Consider the following 14,414-nt stretch of genomic DNA (forward strand, 5'->3'; position numbering starts at 1 on the left):
GGCGCGTGACACGGGTGAAGGTCGACACCAGAGCCGATTGCTGGAGAAGAAGAATACCGCAGGCGCCGGCACGGAAGTGCGTAGCCCCGCGACTGGGGAGCGCCTCGACATCGAGAGGGGCGTCCCGAAGCCATGCCGAATCGTCGACGATGAAGGAGAGAGCGCCGAAGAGGATCTCGTGACCCATGCTCAAATCTCCACCGGATGACATGATGAAAAAATGTAGTTGCAAACTCGTCGGAAGTCGCTTAGACGCCTGCCCCATGGCGGGCGCCAACTGTCGTGGGTATAAGTCTGACAGTAGATGTGTAGGGTACGAAAGGATGGGCAGAGCCTTAGCTACGGCGAGGTTGTATGAGTTCAGGCCCCTCTACGGTGGAGGTAACAACCCTACGTCTCAGTGCTCTTCGAAGCTTGTTGTCGGGTGGAATATGGATTACAGTGAATTGCTAACCCCTGCATCAGTGGGGAAGGGCGGCTTATATAGAGTGCGCTACCCTTCACAACGGTTCGGTGCACAGGGGTGGAGTAATGGCGAATAAATGCCTACGTTACAGGTAACGTATGTCTTAAATGCTAATAAAGGTACATGGAAACGTATGACCGTTGCCCTCCAGGGGGGTTACGATGCACAGAGTGGAATCCAGTCGGTAAGTTCGATATTCTCCGAATGCTCATCTCCGACTGGATGGAGGAATCGTCACCGACTGGATGATGGGAGGTCTTTAATCGAGTCGGAACTGATTAAAGGCCTTATCCCTTATGAAGGGTAGTCCTTGGGTAGGACTCATAGGGCAGGCCTATGACCCTACCCTAGGACTATAACCCCATCAGACACACCACAGCCGGTCCAACCCCCAGAGCCAGTCAGAGATGCAAAAGACACTCATGCTACATGGGAGAAAAAAAAAGAGGGATCATGCTCCAGTGGAGATGTCCTTTACCCTCGAAAATCAAAAGTGGCTCACCGCCAACAAGAAATGCATGGCATTTATAAAGAATACAATTGAGAACGCCATCACGGGCTCAATTGCAGAGTGCACTCACATAGGTGAGTTGCTTACAAAGATAAAGAACTAGTTCATTGGTTCTTCAAATACATATGCCACCCAGTTGATAAAACAACTGATTACAGAGAACTACACTGACATTGTTCATGGAATAAGAGAGCACATCCTTGGGATGAGCAACATGGCAGCAAAACTCAAGCCCATGGATGCGGATCTGGAGATCAAACCAGCGCTCCTCGTCCACTTGGTCATGGCTTCACTGTCAAAGGAGTTTAAAACTTTTGTTGTAAACTATAACATGTCACCTGAAACATGGGACGTTGAAAAGACAATAGCAATATGTGTCCAAGAAGAGGACAGACTAAAAGCCTCACATGGTGGTTCACTCAACTATGTGAAGGACAATAAGAAAAAGAATTTCAGTCACAACAAGAAAGGTTCTCCTTCAAAGCCACAAGGCAAAGGCCCCTCGCACTTTCAGCATCGGCAAAAGCCTCTTCCACTCGACAAGGACACTTGTCTCTGCTGCAAGCATACAGGACACTACAAAAAGGATTGCCCCGACTGGCTAAAGTTGTGACAGCCCGAGACCGACGCTCTAGAAGATTCCCCTTTTATTCTGTTGCCGCTCTGCGATTAGGTTGTCTGTCGCATTCATCATCCCATCATGCGCATCATCTGTATTGCATCGGCACTCCGTTGCCATCAGTTTACAAAGCTGCATTCGTTATTAGTTGTTGGATCTCTCCGTTTTTGTCGTTGACCGTTTTGAGCCCGACAACACACGCACGCGTCCGTGACACCGTTAAAATTCTCGGATTGGGTTGAAACTTGGCGTGCGGTCTTTGTTGGAAATATGCCCTAGAGGCAATAATAAAATGGTTATTATCATATTTCCTTGTTCATGATAACTGTCTATTGTTCATGCTATAATTGTATTAACAGGAAACAGTAATACATGTGTGAATAAATAGATCACAATGTGTCCCTAGCAAGCCTCTAGATTGGCTAGCTCGTTGATCAATAGATGATCATGGTTTCCTGATCATGGACATTGGATGTCAATTAAAAAGGGGATCACATCATTGGGAGAATGATGTGATGGACAAAACCCATTCCTAAGCATAGCACTAGATCGCATTGTATACGGGATTGATTGAATCCTTGACATCGTGGTTCATCCGATGAGATCATCGTGGAACATGTGGGAGCCACCATGGGTATCTAGATCCCGCTGATGGTTATTGGTCGGAGAGTGCCTCGGTCATGTCTGCATGATTCCCGAACCCGTAGGGTCTACACACTTAAGGTTCGATGATGCTAGGGTTATAGGGAATTGTTATACGAGGTTACTGAATGTTGTTCGGAGTCCCAGATGAGATCCCGGGTGTCACGAGGAGCTCCGGAATGGTCCGGAGGTAAAGATTGATATATAGGATGGATGGGTTTGGACGCCAGAAATGTTTCGGGCACCACCAGCAAAGTGTCGGGACCACTTGAAGGGTTCCGAACGCCCACCGGGAGGGGCCATGCTACGGCAACAAAAGTCCTTCCCTGGCAATGGTTCTAGAGATCCTTCTGTCGTCTCTTGAGCTTGCGTTGGTTTTTCCCTTGAAGAGGAAAGGGTGATGCAGCACAGGAACAGTAAGTATTTCCCTCAGTTTGAGAACCAAGGTATCAATCCAGTAGGAGAATCTCGTCAAGTCCAGAGTACCTACGCAAACACAAAGAGCTTGCACCCAACGCTTTAAAGGGGTTGTCAATCCCTTCAAGTTTGATTGCAAAGTGAGATCTGAAGGTGGAAAGTGCAACGAAGAAAAAGTGTAAGGCTGAAAATATGGTGTGGAGTAGACCCGTGGGCCATAGTGTTCACTAGAGGCTTCTCTCAAAATAGCAAATATTACGGTGGGTGAACAAATTACTGTCGAGCAATTGATAGAACCGCGCAAAGTCATGACGATATCTAAGGCAATGATCATACATATAGGCATCACATCCGACACAAGTAGACCGATACTTTCTGCATCTACTACTATTACTCCACACATCGACCGCTATCCAGCATGCATCTAGTGTATTGAGTTCATGACGAACAGAGTAACGCCTTAAGAAAGATGACATGATGTAGAGGGATAATCTCAAACCAATGATGAAAACCCCATCTTTTTACCCTTGATGGCAACAACACGATGCGTGCCTAGCTACCCCTTCTGTCACTGGGTGAGGTCACCGCACAGTATGAACCCAAAACCAAGCACTTCTCCCATTGCAAGAATCATAGATCTAGTTGGCCAGTCAAAACCCACAACTCGAAGAGAATTACAAGGATATGAAATCATGCATAAGAGAGATCAGAAGAAACTCAAATAAGATTCATAGATAATCTGATCATAAATCCACAATTCATCGGATCTCGACAAACACACCGCAAAAGAAGATTACATCGGATAGATCTCCATGAAGATCATGGAGAACTTTGTATTGAAGATCGAAGAGAGAGAAGAAGCCATCTAGCTACTAGCTATGGACCCGTAGATCTATGGTGAACTACTCACGCATCATCGGAGAGGTCATGGTGTTGATGAAGAAGCCCTCCGTATCCGAATCCCCCCTCTGGCAGGGCACCAGAACGTGCCCCAGATGGGATCTTGCAGAGACAGAAGCTTGCGGCGGAGAAAAAGTACTTTCGATGATCTCCTAATTTTTCTGGGATTTTAGGGAATATATAGGTGCAAAACCTAGGGAAGAGGTGGCTGAGGGAGCCCACAAGCCAGGGAGGCACGGGCCCCCTGGCCGCGCCATGAGGGCTTGTGGGGGCCTGCAGTGGGGTCCCTGCACGCCCCCTGCCCTGATTCTCCGGCTTCCCGATCTTTTTCTGTTTTGGAAAAATCGTTTTGGCAGTTTCATTCCGTTTGGACTCCGTTCAAAATCCTCCTCTGAAAGGGGTCAAAAACATGGGAAAAAAGGAACTCGCGCTTGGCACTGAGTTAATAAGTTAGTCCCAAAAAATATATAAAAGGCATGCAAAACATCCAAAGTTTGACAAGATAATAGCATGAAACCATAAAAAATTATAGATACGTTGGAGACATATCAGGCCACAAGACCCGGAAGGCTACATGGGCCAAGTGCGGGAGGGAACCAGCCCCTCGGTGGGCTGGTGCGCCCCCTGACACTCAGCCCAGGTGCACCAGAGAGGGAGGGAGGGGAAACCCTAGGCGCTGGTGAGCTTAAGGCCCACCTAGGGGTGCGCCACCTCCCTCTCCTCCCTGGTCGCCGCCCCCCTCTCCCATCTAGGGCTGTCGCACCCCTCAAGGGGGAAACCCTAAAGGGGGCGCCACCCCTCCCTTCCCCCTATATATAGTGGGGGGTTTGGCCTTTGGAGATACTATTTTCCATATCTCTCTCGGCGCAGCCCTGCTCTTCTTCTTCCTCCTCTACACACCATGTCGTCGTGTTGCCCGTGATCTTCCCCAACCTCTCCCTCCTCCTTGCTGGATCAAGGTGCGGGAGACGTCATAGGGCTGCATGTGTGTTGAACGCGGAGGTGCCGTGGTTCGGCACTAAATCGGAATCACACCGCGATCTGAATCGCCGCGAGTATGACTCCATCAACCGCGTTCTAGCAACGCTTCCGCTTAACGATCTTCAAAGGTATAAAGATGCACTCACCCCTATCTCGTTGGTGGTCTCTCCATAGGAAGATCTGAATATGGTTTAGGAAAATTTTAAATTTATGCTACGTTACCCAACAGTCTTATTTTAATATAGGTAGGCCGCCTGCCAAATTTCGTCTCAATCGGAGTTCGTTTGATACCTGAACGGTCGACCGCAGTGGCACCGTCTTTGGTTTATCATCGGATGTTTTCGGTTTATAAAACATTGTCACGGGCCGCACAATTATTCCCTCTCTTCCCCACCTAGCCCCTTTAACACAGCCACCTAACCCTAGGGCGCAACCGAAGCCGTCCGATCGAGATTGGAGGGTCCAAAACGCCCTAATTGGCAAAACCTAGCTACCCGGCTATAAAAGGAAGGGACTCCCCTTCTATTTTAGTCCCTCCCTCCCTGCCTCGAAATCCGCGCTGCCCCCAAACCCTAGCCGCCACCTAGCTGCTCTCCTTCCACCTTCAGCCGATCAGGGCCCGCCCAACCCATCTGGAGCCCGCCCCAGGCCCGAATCAGGCTACGCCCCGAGCTGCAGCCGCCAACCCCGTTTCCCCCTGCTACTCCCGAGCTGCACCCAGATCCGGCAGCCTCGAGGCCAGATCAGCCGCCGATTGCCCCGGAGCACCGCCGGTCCAAGGCCCTCCTCATCGCACCTCCTTGCGGTGCCCGCAGCCCCACGCCAGCGCCTCCATCGCCCCATCGCCGGTGGTAGCCGCGGGCGCCGAAGAACCCATGCGCGTGGTCGTCGTTCCCCGTGAAACTCCTCTCCTCCGGACCTCCTCCCCGTCAGGACTGAGCCCACCGCCCTCGGTTCCATCGGATCCGCCGCTCCCGGGGCATCACCGCCTAGACGTCCAACCGCGCAGCACCACCGGAGCCCAAGACCGCGCCGTCATGGCCTCCCGCTCAGGACGAGCACGACGCTTGCTCGCTCGCCTGGGCTGGACAGCGCCCCATGGGCCGTCATGCTCCAGGTCTCTCCAAGGCCCACTCGGCCTCCCCAGCAGAGCTGACCCAGCCCTGCCTCTACCCCGAGCCATCTCCACCGACTTGGGCCGAGCCCATGGGTGAACCCCCGAGCACTCTTTTCCTATATAACGCCCGGTGCACCTCATTGTTATGTTACGCCCGCTGAGCACTATTGGGCCACTCAGATTCGGCCCAGTGCTAAATTTTTTTCTTAGTACCAACGATTTATTTTTTCCAGAAAATAGCATTATTTTAAAACGGCCGTAGATTCAAATCCGCGCGTCGGATCGCGACGAGTTATATATGTAACTTGGCTAGAATTTTGTGTAGATTAATAATTTCCAACTCTCATGCATATTTAGAGCTTTTTAGAGTGATGTTTGCATCGGTTTGCGTGTCAACATGTTAGAAACGGTTTAGTCCGTAGTTTATTAACCATAGCTCCGCCGGAGATGAGCCATATATGTAAATGGACTAGAACGACGAGTAGAATCACGTAAACCACTTTGTTTTGCCATTTAACAAACATAAAATGTGATTAGGACAAATCTGGACAGATTTAGAAGTTAAGGTGTGGGGTCATTTCGGAGATGCTATATGTCGTTTCTGGCCTCATTAAAAATGCCTAGATAGGTAGTTTAATTTGTGCTTCACCCCTTGCCATGTTTAACAACATTTAATATTGTCGTGTAAATAAACGGGAGTGAACTAAATAATTAGACGTGGAGTTTCGTCAATATGCAACTCGTTGCATATTGAGCTTCACTTAATGTGTGGTGTTTGGGTGATATGAATTGCCATGCCCTGAATTGCATATTTGAAGTTGATCATGCATCATATGTGAATTGCATCATGTCGTGCATGTACCATGGTGAATATCGTGTGTTGATGCTTGTTTCCGGTTTGCTTCGTCTCGATAGAGGTCCTCAAGCGTGTCGGAATGTGAGGACCCGTTCGACTACGTCGATTCGCCTGCTTTACGGAGTTCGATCTTCTTCCAAGCGGGATCTCAGGCAAGATGATCATTTCCCTAGATACCATTACTATCATTGCCATGCTAGTTGTTTCGTTTATATCGTTATGTCTCGTTGTCTACCACCTGTTAAATAACAACCTCCCAACACTGCCATGAAAGCCTTCAACCTTTCTACAACCTAGCAAACCACTGATTAGCTATGTTACCGCTTGCTTAACCATTGGATAGCGTTGCTAGTTGCAGGTGCAGTTACTTCCATGTGATAACATGTGTTCCTTCTTATATCACCATATTATTGCTAATTAATTTAATGCACATATATACTTGGTAAAAGGTGGAAGGCTCGGCCTTTCTACCCTCGTGTTTTTGTTCCACCTTTGTCGCCTTAGTTTTGGCTGCCGGTGTTATGTTCCATAAATGAGCGCTCCTAACATGCTTGGGGTTGTTGTGGGACCCCCTAGTTCTCGTTTTTGGGACAAAGATCGTCTGGCAAGGCCCAACATTGGTACTATATTTGCCCAACATAATAATTTTGTTAATACTAAAAAACATAGGGCGTCATGAAACGAGGAGTAATTCAACATAATACAGGGAGGACCAGTGCTGGTCCAAAACTGAGCACTGTGTGGGGTCAACCCAGGGCAACTTGGGTGATTTCCATGAGGCCACTTTACGGATAGCTTATCCGCCGTGTCCTGAGAACGAGATACGCGGCTCCTATCGGGATCGTCAACACGTCGGGCGGCCTTGCTGGACTTGCTTTACCTTTCTCGAGCGTCTTGTACGATGGATTCCGAGGATGCTTTGGGTTATCTCGAGGTTGAGGTTTTTCAATAGGAACCCGAGGAGATCACGAGTTTCCCTGATCGTGGTCATTCCGTCGCAGCATGTGGTAGTTTGTGATGGACTAGTTGAAGCACCCCTGCACGGTTCAATCTTTCGGAAAGCCATGCCCGTGGTTATGTGGCAACGTGGAAACTTTGTTTAACATCCGGTTCTAGATAACTTGAAGTTAACTTAATTAAAGCTTGCCAACTTAGTGCGTAACCGCGACTGTCTCTTTCGTGAGCTCCTTCTCCGACCGAGGACACGGTGGGGTTATGTCTGACGTAAGTAGGTGTTCAGGATCATTCATTTGATCATCAGTAGTTCACGTCCGCTATGCGTAGACCATCCCCCTCTTATTCTTGTACTTGTAAGTTAGCCACCTCAAATAAATGCTTAGTCGCTTGGTACAGTCTCACCACTTAACCATGCCTCACCCATTAAGCTTTGCTAGTCTTGATACCTTTGGAAATGAGATTGCTGAGTCCGTGTGGCTCACAAATTACTACAACACCCGTTGTAGGTACAGGTAAAGGATTACTTTGACGTGAGTGCGCTGATTGCGCTACTTGGAGTTTCTTCTTAATCATCATCGATCTAGGATGGGTTCCAGGCCGGCAGCCTGGGATAGCAAGGATGGACATCGTTCTTTTATCGTTTGCTTTCGTCCGTAGTCGGACCCTGCTCTTCTTCATGATGGTTGTATGTATTGTATTGACATGACTCTGATGTAGCTTGTGGCGAGTATAAGCCAACTCCTTATACTCATCTTTTCAGTACATGTACTTGTAACGATATCCATTCTCACAGAAGTTGAAGCTGTCGGCGACATCTCCTTGGAGTTGGCTGATGTAGCGACCCGACTCAAGACGAGTCAAGCCTCTGTGTATCTGTGCCATCCCTGGATCTGTATGCTGGCACACATAGTACATCAATGTATATACCAAAGTGCAATCACATGGAAATAGCGTAAAACTGATATATACCTTAAATATCTGAGCGGAAGCAGTCAAGGGAGTGGAGTCCCAATAAACACCAACGGCAAGTTGAGTGTAGACCGTGACCCTGAATCGTACTCTTACTCGTCGAAGAAAAATATCTGCAACATAAGACGTTGCAGCCGTGTAGGTCAGCATATTGAATATGTCGGTAAGTCACAAACAGAGGGGTGAAAAGTAATCATCTATACTATATGCATATATGGCAGGTGGGGCTATAAGTTTTTAGCGAAAAAAGCAAGTTTTCTCCTACATCAAGAGAGGGCTAAAAGCAAAATGTTACTACATTGTTGGTTGTTAACGAGATGGTTCCACCAACCAATTCTCGTACCCATGTTGTCAATAATACCCACATCAATATTATTATTTGTGTTGAGAATTTCAGATAACTTCAGTTCCTTTGGCTCAAGTTGTCCATGACCGTGGACACGGCTAATCGATTAGGTTTGAGTACTCTGCAGAGTTTTGCACACGTTCCCCACAAGATTTGATCGCCTTCGTGTATGTCCTCGCACTTCAGGGTGTTTGAAGACCGGATGATCAAAACATGGTCTTTCAACGGGTCCCTCTGCATCCCTGTCGGTGCCCATCCAATCCTACCGTTCTTCTACATCTGCTAGCACCGCCTGTCCAGAGTCGCCGCGTTGTCCAACCAAGCCAGAGCCCATAATGACTTGTGGCTGTGCAGGTAAGCCTTGGGTCTTGAAAATATCCGTCCGTCTCTTTGAGCCTGGGCGAAGCTTTCTGTTGGGGAACGTCTCATGGGAAACAAAAAATTTCCTACGCGCACGAAGACCTATCATGGTGATGTCCATCTACGAGAGGGGATGAGTGATCTACGTACCCTTGTAGATCGTACATCAGAAGCGTTAGTGAACGCGTTGATGTAGTGGAACGTCCTCACATCCCTCAATCCGCCCCGCGAACAATCCCGCGATCAGTCCCACGATCTAGTACCGAACGGACGGCACCTCCGCGTTTAGCACACGTACAGCTCGACGATGATCTCGGCCTTATTGATCCAGCAAGAGAGACGGAGAGGTAGAAGGGTTCTCCGGCAGCATGACGGCGCTCCGGAGGTTGGTGATGACCTTGTCTCAGCAGGGCTCCGCCCGAGCTCCGCAGAAACGCGATCTAGAGGAAAAACCGTGGAGGTATGTGGTCGGGCTGCCGTGGAAAAGTCGTCTCAAATCAGCCCTAAAACCTCCGTATATATAGGTGGGAGGGAGGGGACCTTGCCTTGGGGCTCAAGGAGCCTCAAGGGGGTCGGCCGAGCCAAGGGGTTCCCCCCCCCAAACCGAGTTGGACTTAGTTTGGTGGGAGGGAGTCCTTCCCTTCCTTCCCACCTCCTCCTTTTTTTTCTTTTCTCTTTTTTTTCTCTTCTTGGCGCATAGAGCCCTTTTGGGCTGTCCCAACAGCCCACTAAGGGCTGGTGTGCCACACTTATGGCCTATGGGCTTCCCCGGGGTGGGTTGCCCCCCCCCCCCGGTGAACTCCCGGAACCCATTCGTCATTCCCGGTACATTCCCGGTAACTACGAAAACCTTCCGGTAATCAAATGAGGTCATCCTATATATCAATCTTCGTTTCCGGACTATTCCGGACTATTCCGGAAACCCTCGTGACGTCCGTGATCTCATCCGGGACTCCGAACAACATTCGGTAACCAACCATATAACTCAAATACGCATAAAACAACGTCGAACCTTAAGTGTGCAGACCCTGCGGGTTCGAGAACTATGTAGACATGACCCGAGAGACTCCTCGGTCAATATCCAATAGCGGGACCTGGATGCCCATATTGGATCCTACATATTCTATGAAGATCTTATCGTTTGAACCTCAGTGCCAAGGATTCATATAATCCCGTATGTCATTCCCTTTGTCCTTCGGTATGTTACTTGCCCGAGATTCGATCGTCAGTATCCGCATACCTATTTCAATCTCGTTTACCGGCAAGTCTCTTTACTCGTTCCGTAATACAAGATCCCGCAACTTACACTAAGTCACATTGCTTGCAAGGCTTGTGTGTGATGTTGTATTACCGAGTGGGCCCTGAGATACCTCTCCGTCATACGGAGTGACAAATCCCAGTCTTGATCCATACTAACTCAACTAACACCTTCGGAGATACCTGTAGAGCATCTTTATAGTCACCCAGTTACGTTGCGACGTTTGATACACACAAAGCATTCCTCCGGTGTCAGTGAGTTATATGATCTCATGGTCATAGGAATAAATACTTGACACGCAGAAAACAGTAGCAACAAAATGACACGATCAACATGCTACGTCTATTAGTTTGGGTCTAGTCCATCACGTGATTCTCCTAATGACGTGATCCAGTTATCAAGCAACAACACCTTGTTCATAATCAGAAGACACTGACTATCTTTGATCAACTGGCTAGCCAACTAGAGGCTTGCTAGGGACGGTGTTTTGTCTATGTATCCACACATGTAAATGAGTCTTCATTCAATTCAATTATAGCATGGATAATAAACGATTATCTTGATACAGGAATTATAATAATAACTATATTTATTATTGCCTCTAGGGCATAATTCCAACAGTCTCCCACTTGCACTAGAGTCAATAATCTAGCTCTCACATCATCATGTGAATTACATTGTAATAAATCTAACACCCATACAGTTTTGGTGTTGATCATGCTTTGGCCGTGGAAGAGGTTTAGTCAGCGGGTCTGCTACATTCAGATCCGTGTGCACTTTGCATATATTTACGTCCTCTCCCTCGACGTAGTCGCGGATGAGGTTGAAGCGTCGTTTGATGTGTCTGGTCTTCTTGTGAAACCGTGGTTCCTTTGCTAAGGCAATGGCACCCGTGTTGTCACAGAACAAGGTTATTGTATTCAGTGCACTTGGCACCACTCCAAGATCCGTCATGAACTGCTTCATCCAGACACCCTCTTTAGCCGCCTCCGAGGCAGCCATGTACTCCGCTTCACATGTAGAATCTGCTACGACGCTTTGCTTGGAACTGCACCAGCTTACCGCACCCCCATTAAGAATAAATACGTATCCGGTTTGCGACTTAGAGTCGTCTGGATCTGTGTCAAAGCTTGCATCGACGTAACCTTTTACGGCGAGCTCTTTGTCACCTCCATACACGAGAAACATCTCCTTAGTCCTTTTCAGGTACTTCAGGATATTCTTGACCGCTGTCCAGTGATCCACTCCTGGATTACTCTGGAACCTACCTGCCATACTTATGGCCAGGCTAACATCCGCTCTAGTGCACAACATTGCATACATGATAGAACCTATGGCTAAAGCATAGGGGACGGAGCGCATATGCTCTCTATCTTCATCAGTTGCTGGGCACTGAGTCTTACTCAATCTCGTACCTTGTAAAACTGGCAAGAACCCTTTCTTGGACTGTTCCATTTTGAACCTCTTCAAAACTTTATCAAGGTATGTGCTTTGTGAAAGTCCTATCAGGCGTTTTGATCTATCCCTATAGATCTTAATGCCTAGAATGTAAGCAGCTTCTCCTAGGTCCTTCATAGAGAAACTTTTATTCAAGTAACCTTTTATGCTCTCCAAAAACTCTACGTTGTTTCCAATCAGTAATATGTCATCCACATATAATATTAGAAACGCCACAGAGCTCCCACTCACTTTCTTGTAAATACAAGATTCTCCAACCACTTGTATAAACCCAAATGCTTTGATCACCTCATCAAAGCGTTTGTTCCAACTCCGAGATGCTTGCACCAGTCCATAAATGGATCGCTGGAGCTTGCACACTTTGTTAGCATTCTTAGGATCGACAAAACCTTCGGGTTGTATCATATACAACTCTTCCTTAAGGAAACCGTTAAGGAACGCCGTTTTGACACCCATCTACCAGATTTCATAATCGAAAAATGCAGCTATTGCTAACATGATTCTGACGGACTTAAGCATCGCTACGGGTGAGAATGTCTCATCGTAGTCAACTCCTTGAACTTGTGAAAAACCCTTTGCCACAAGTCGAGCTTTATAAACGGTCACATTGCCGTCAGCGTCCGTCTTCCTCTTAAAGATCCATTTGTTCTGAATAGCCTTGCGACCCTCAGGTAGTACCTCCAAAGTCCACACTTTGTTCTCATACATGGATCCTATCTCGGATTTCATGGCTTCTAGCCATTTGTTGGAATCTGGGCCCACCATTGCTTCTTCATAATTTGCAGGTTCGTTGTTGTCTAACAACATGATTGATAAGACGGGATTACCGTACCACTCTGGAGCAGCACGTGATCTCGTCGACCTGCGTGGTTCGACAGAAACTTGAACTGGAGTTTCATGATCATCATCATTAACTTCCTCCTCAACCGGCGTCGCAATGACAGAGGTTTCCCCTTGCCCTGCGCCACCATCCAGAGGGATGAGAGGTTCGACAACCTCGTCAAGTTCTATCTTCCTCCCACTCAATTCTCTCGAGAGAAACTCCTTCTCGAGAAAAGCTCCGTTTTTAGCAACAAACACTTTGCCCTCGGATTTGAGATAGAAGGTGTACCCAACTGTCTCTTTTGGGTAACCTATGAAGACGCACTTTTCCGCTTTGGGTTCCAGCTTTTCAGGCTGAAGCTTTTTGACATAAGCATCACATCCCCAAACTTTAAGAAACGACAACTTTGGCCTTTTGCCGTACCACAGTTCGTATGGTGTCGTCTCAACGGATTTTGATGGTGCCCTATTTAAAGTGAATGCAGCTGTTTCTAATGCATAACCCCAAAATGATAACGGCAAATCAGTAAGAGACATCATAGATCGCACCATCTCTAATAGAGTACGATTACGATGTTCGGACACACCATTACGCTGTGGTGTTCCAGGCGGTGTTAACTGTGAAACAATTCCACATTGTCTTAAGTGAGTACCAATCTCGAAACTCAGATATTCACCCCCACGGTCAGACCGTAGGAACTTGATCTTCTTGTTACGATGATTTTCCACTTCACTCTGAAATTGCTTGAACTTTTCAAATGTTTCAGACTTGTGCTTCATCAAGTAGACATAACCATATCTACTTAAATCGTGAGTGAAGGTGAGAAAATAACGATATCCGCCGCGTGCCTCCACGCTCATCGGACCACACACATGGGTATGTATGATTTCCAACAAGTCACTTGCACGCTCCATTGTTCCGGAGAACGGAGTCTTAGTCATCTTGCCCATGAGGCATGGTTCGCATGTGTCAAGTGAATCAAAGTCAAGTGACTCCAAAAGTCCATCAGCATGGAGTTTCTTCATGCGCTTTACACCAATATGACCCAAGCGGCAGTGCCACAAAAATATGGCGCTATCATTGTTTACTCTAACTCTTTTGGTCTCAATGTTATGTATATGCGTATCTCTATCAAGATTCAATATGAACAATCCTCTCACATTCGGTGCATGACCATAAAAGATGTTACTCATAGAAATAGAACAACCATTATTCTCAGACTTAAAAGAGTAACCGTCTCGCAATAAACAAGATCCAGATATAATGTTCATGCTCAACGCAGGCACTAAATAACAATGATTTAAGTTCATCACTAATCCCGATGGTAGTTGAAGTGACACTATGCCGACGGCGATTGCATCAACCTTGGAACCGTTTCCTACGCGCATCGTCACTTCGTCTTTCGCCAGCCTTCGTCTATTCCGCAGTTCCTGTTTCGAGTTGCAAATGTGAGAAACAGAACCGGTATCGAATACCCAGGTACTACTACGAGAGCCGGTTAAGTACACATCAATAACATGTATATCAAATATACCTGATTTTTCTTTGCCCGCCTTCTTATCTGCCAGATACTTGGGGCAATTGCGCTTCCAGTGACCCATACCCTTGCAATAGAAGCACTCTGTTTCAGGCTTAGGTCCAGCCTTGGGTTTCTTCGGCGGATTGGCAACAGGCTTGCCGCTCTTATTCGAATTGCCCCTCTTGCCTTTGCCGTTTCTCTTGAAACTAGTGGTC

The sequence above is a fragment of the Hordeum vulgare genome, chromosome 4H (assembly GCF_904849725.1).
Source record: "Hordeum vulgare subsp. vulgare chromosome 4H, MorexV3_pseudomolecules_assembly, whole genome shotgun sequence".
Taxonomy (NCBI): Eukaryota; Viridiplantae; Streptophyta; class Magnoliopsida; order Poales; family Poaceae; genus Hordeum; species Hordeum vulgare.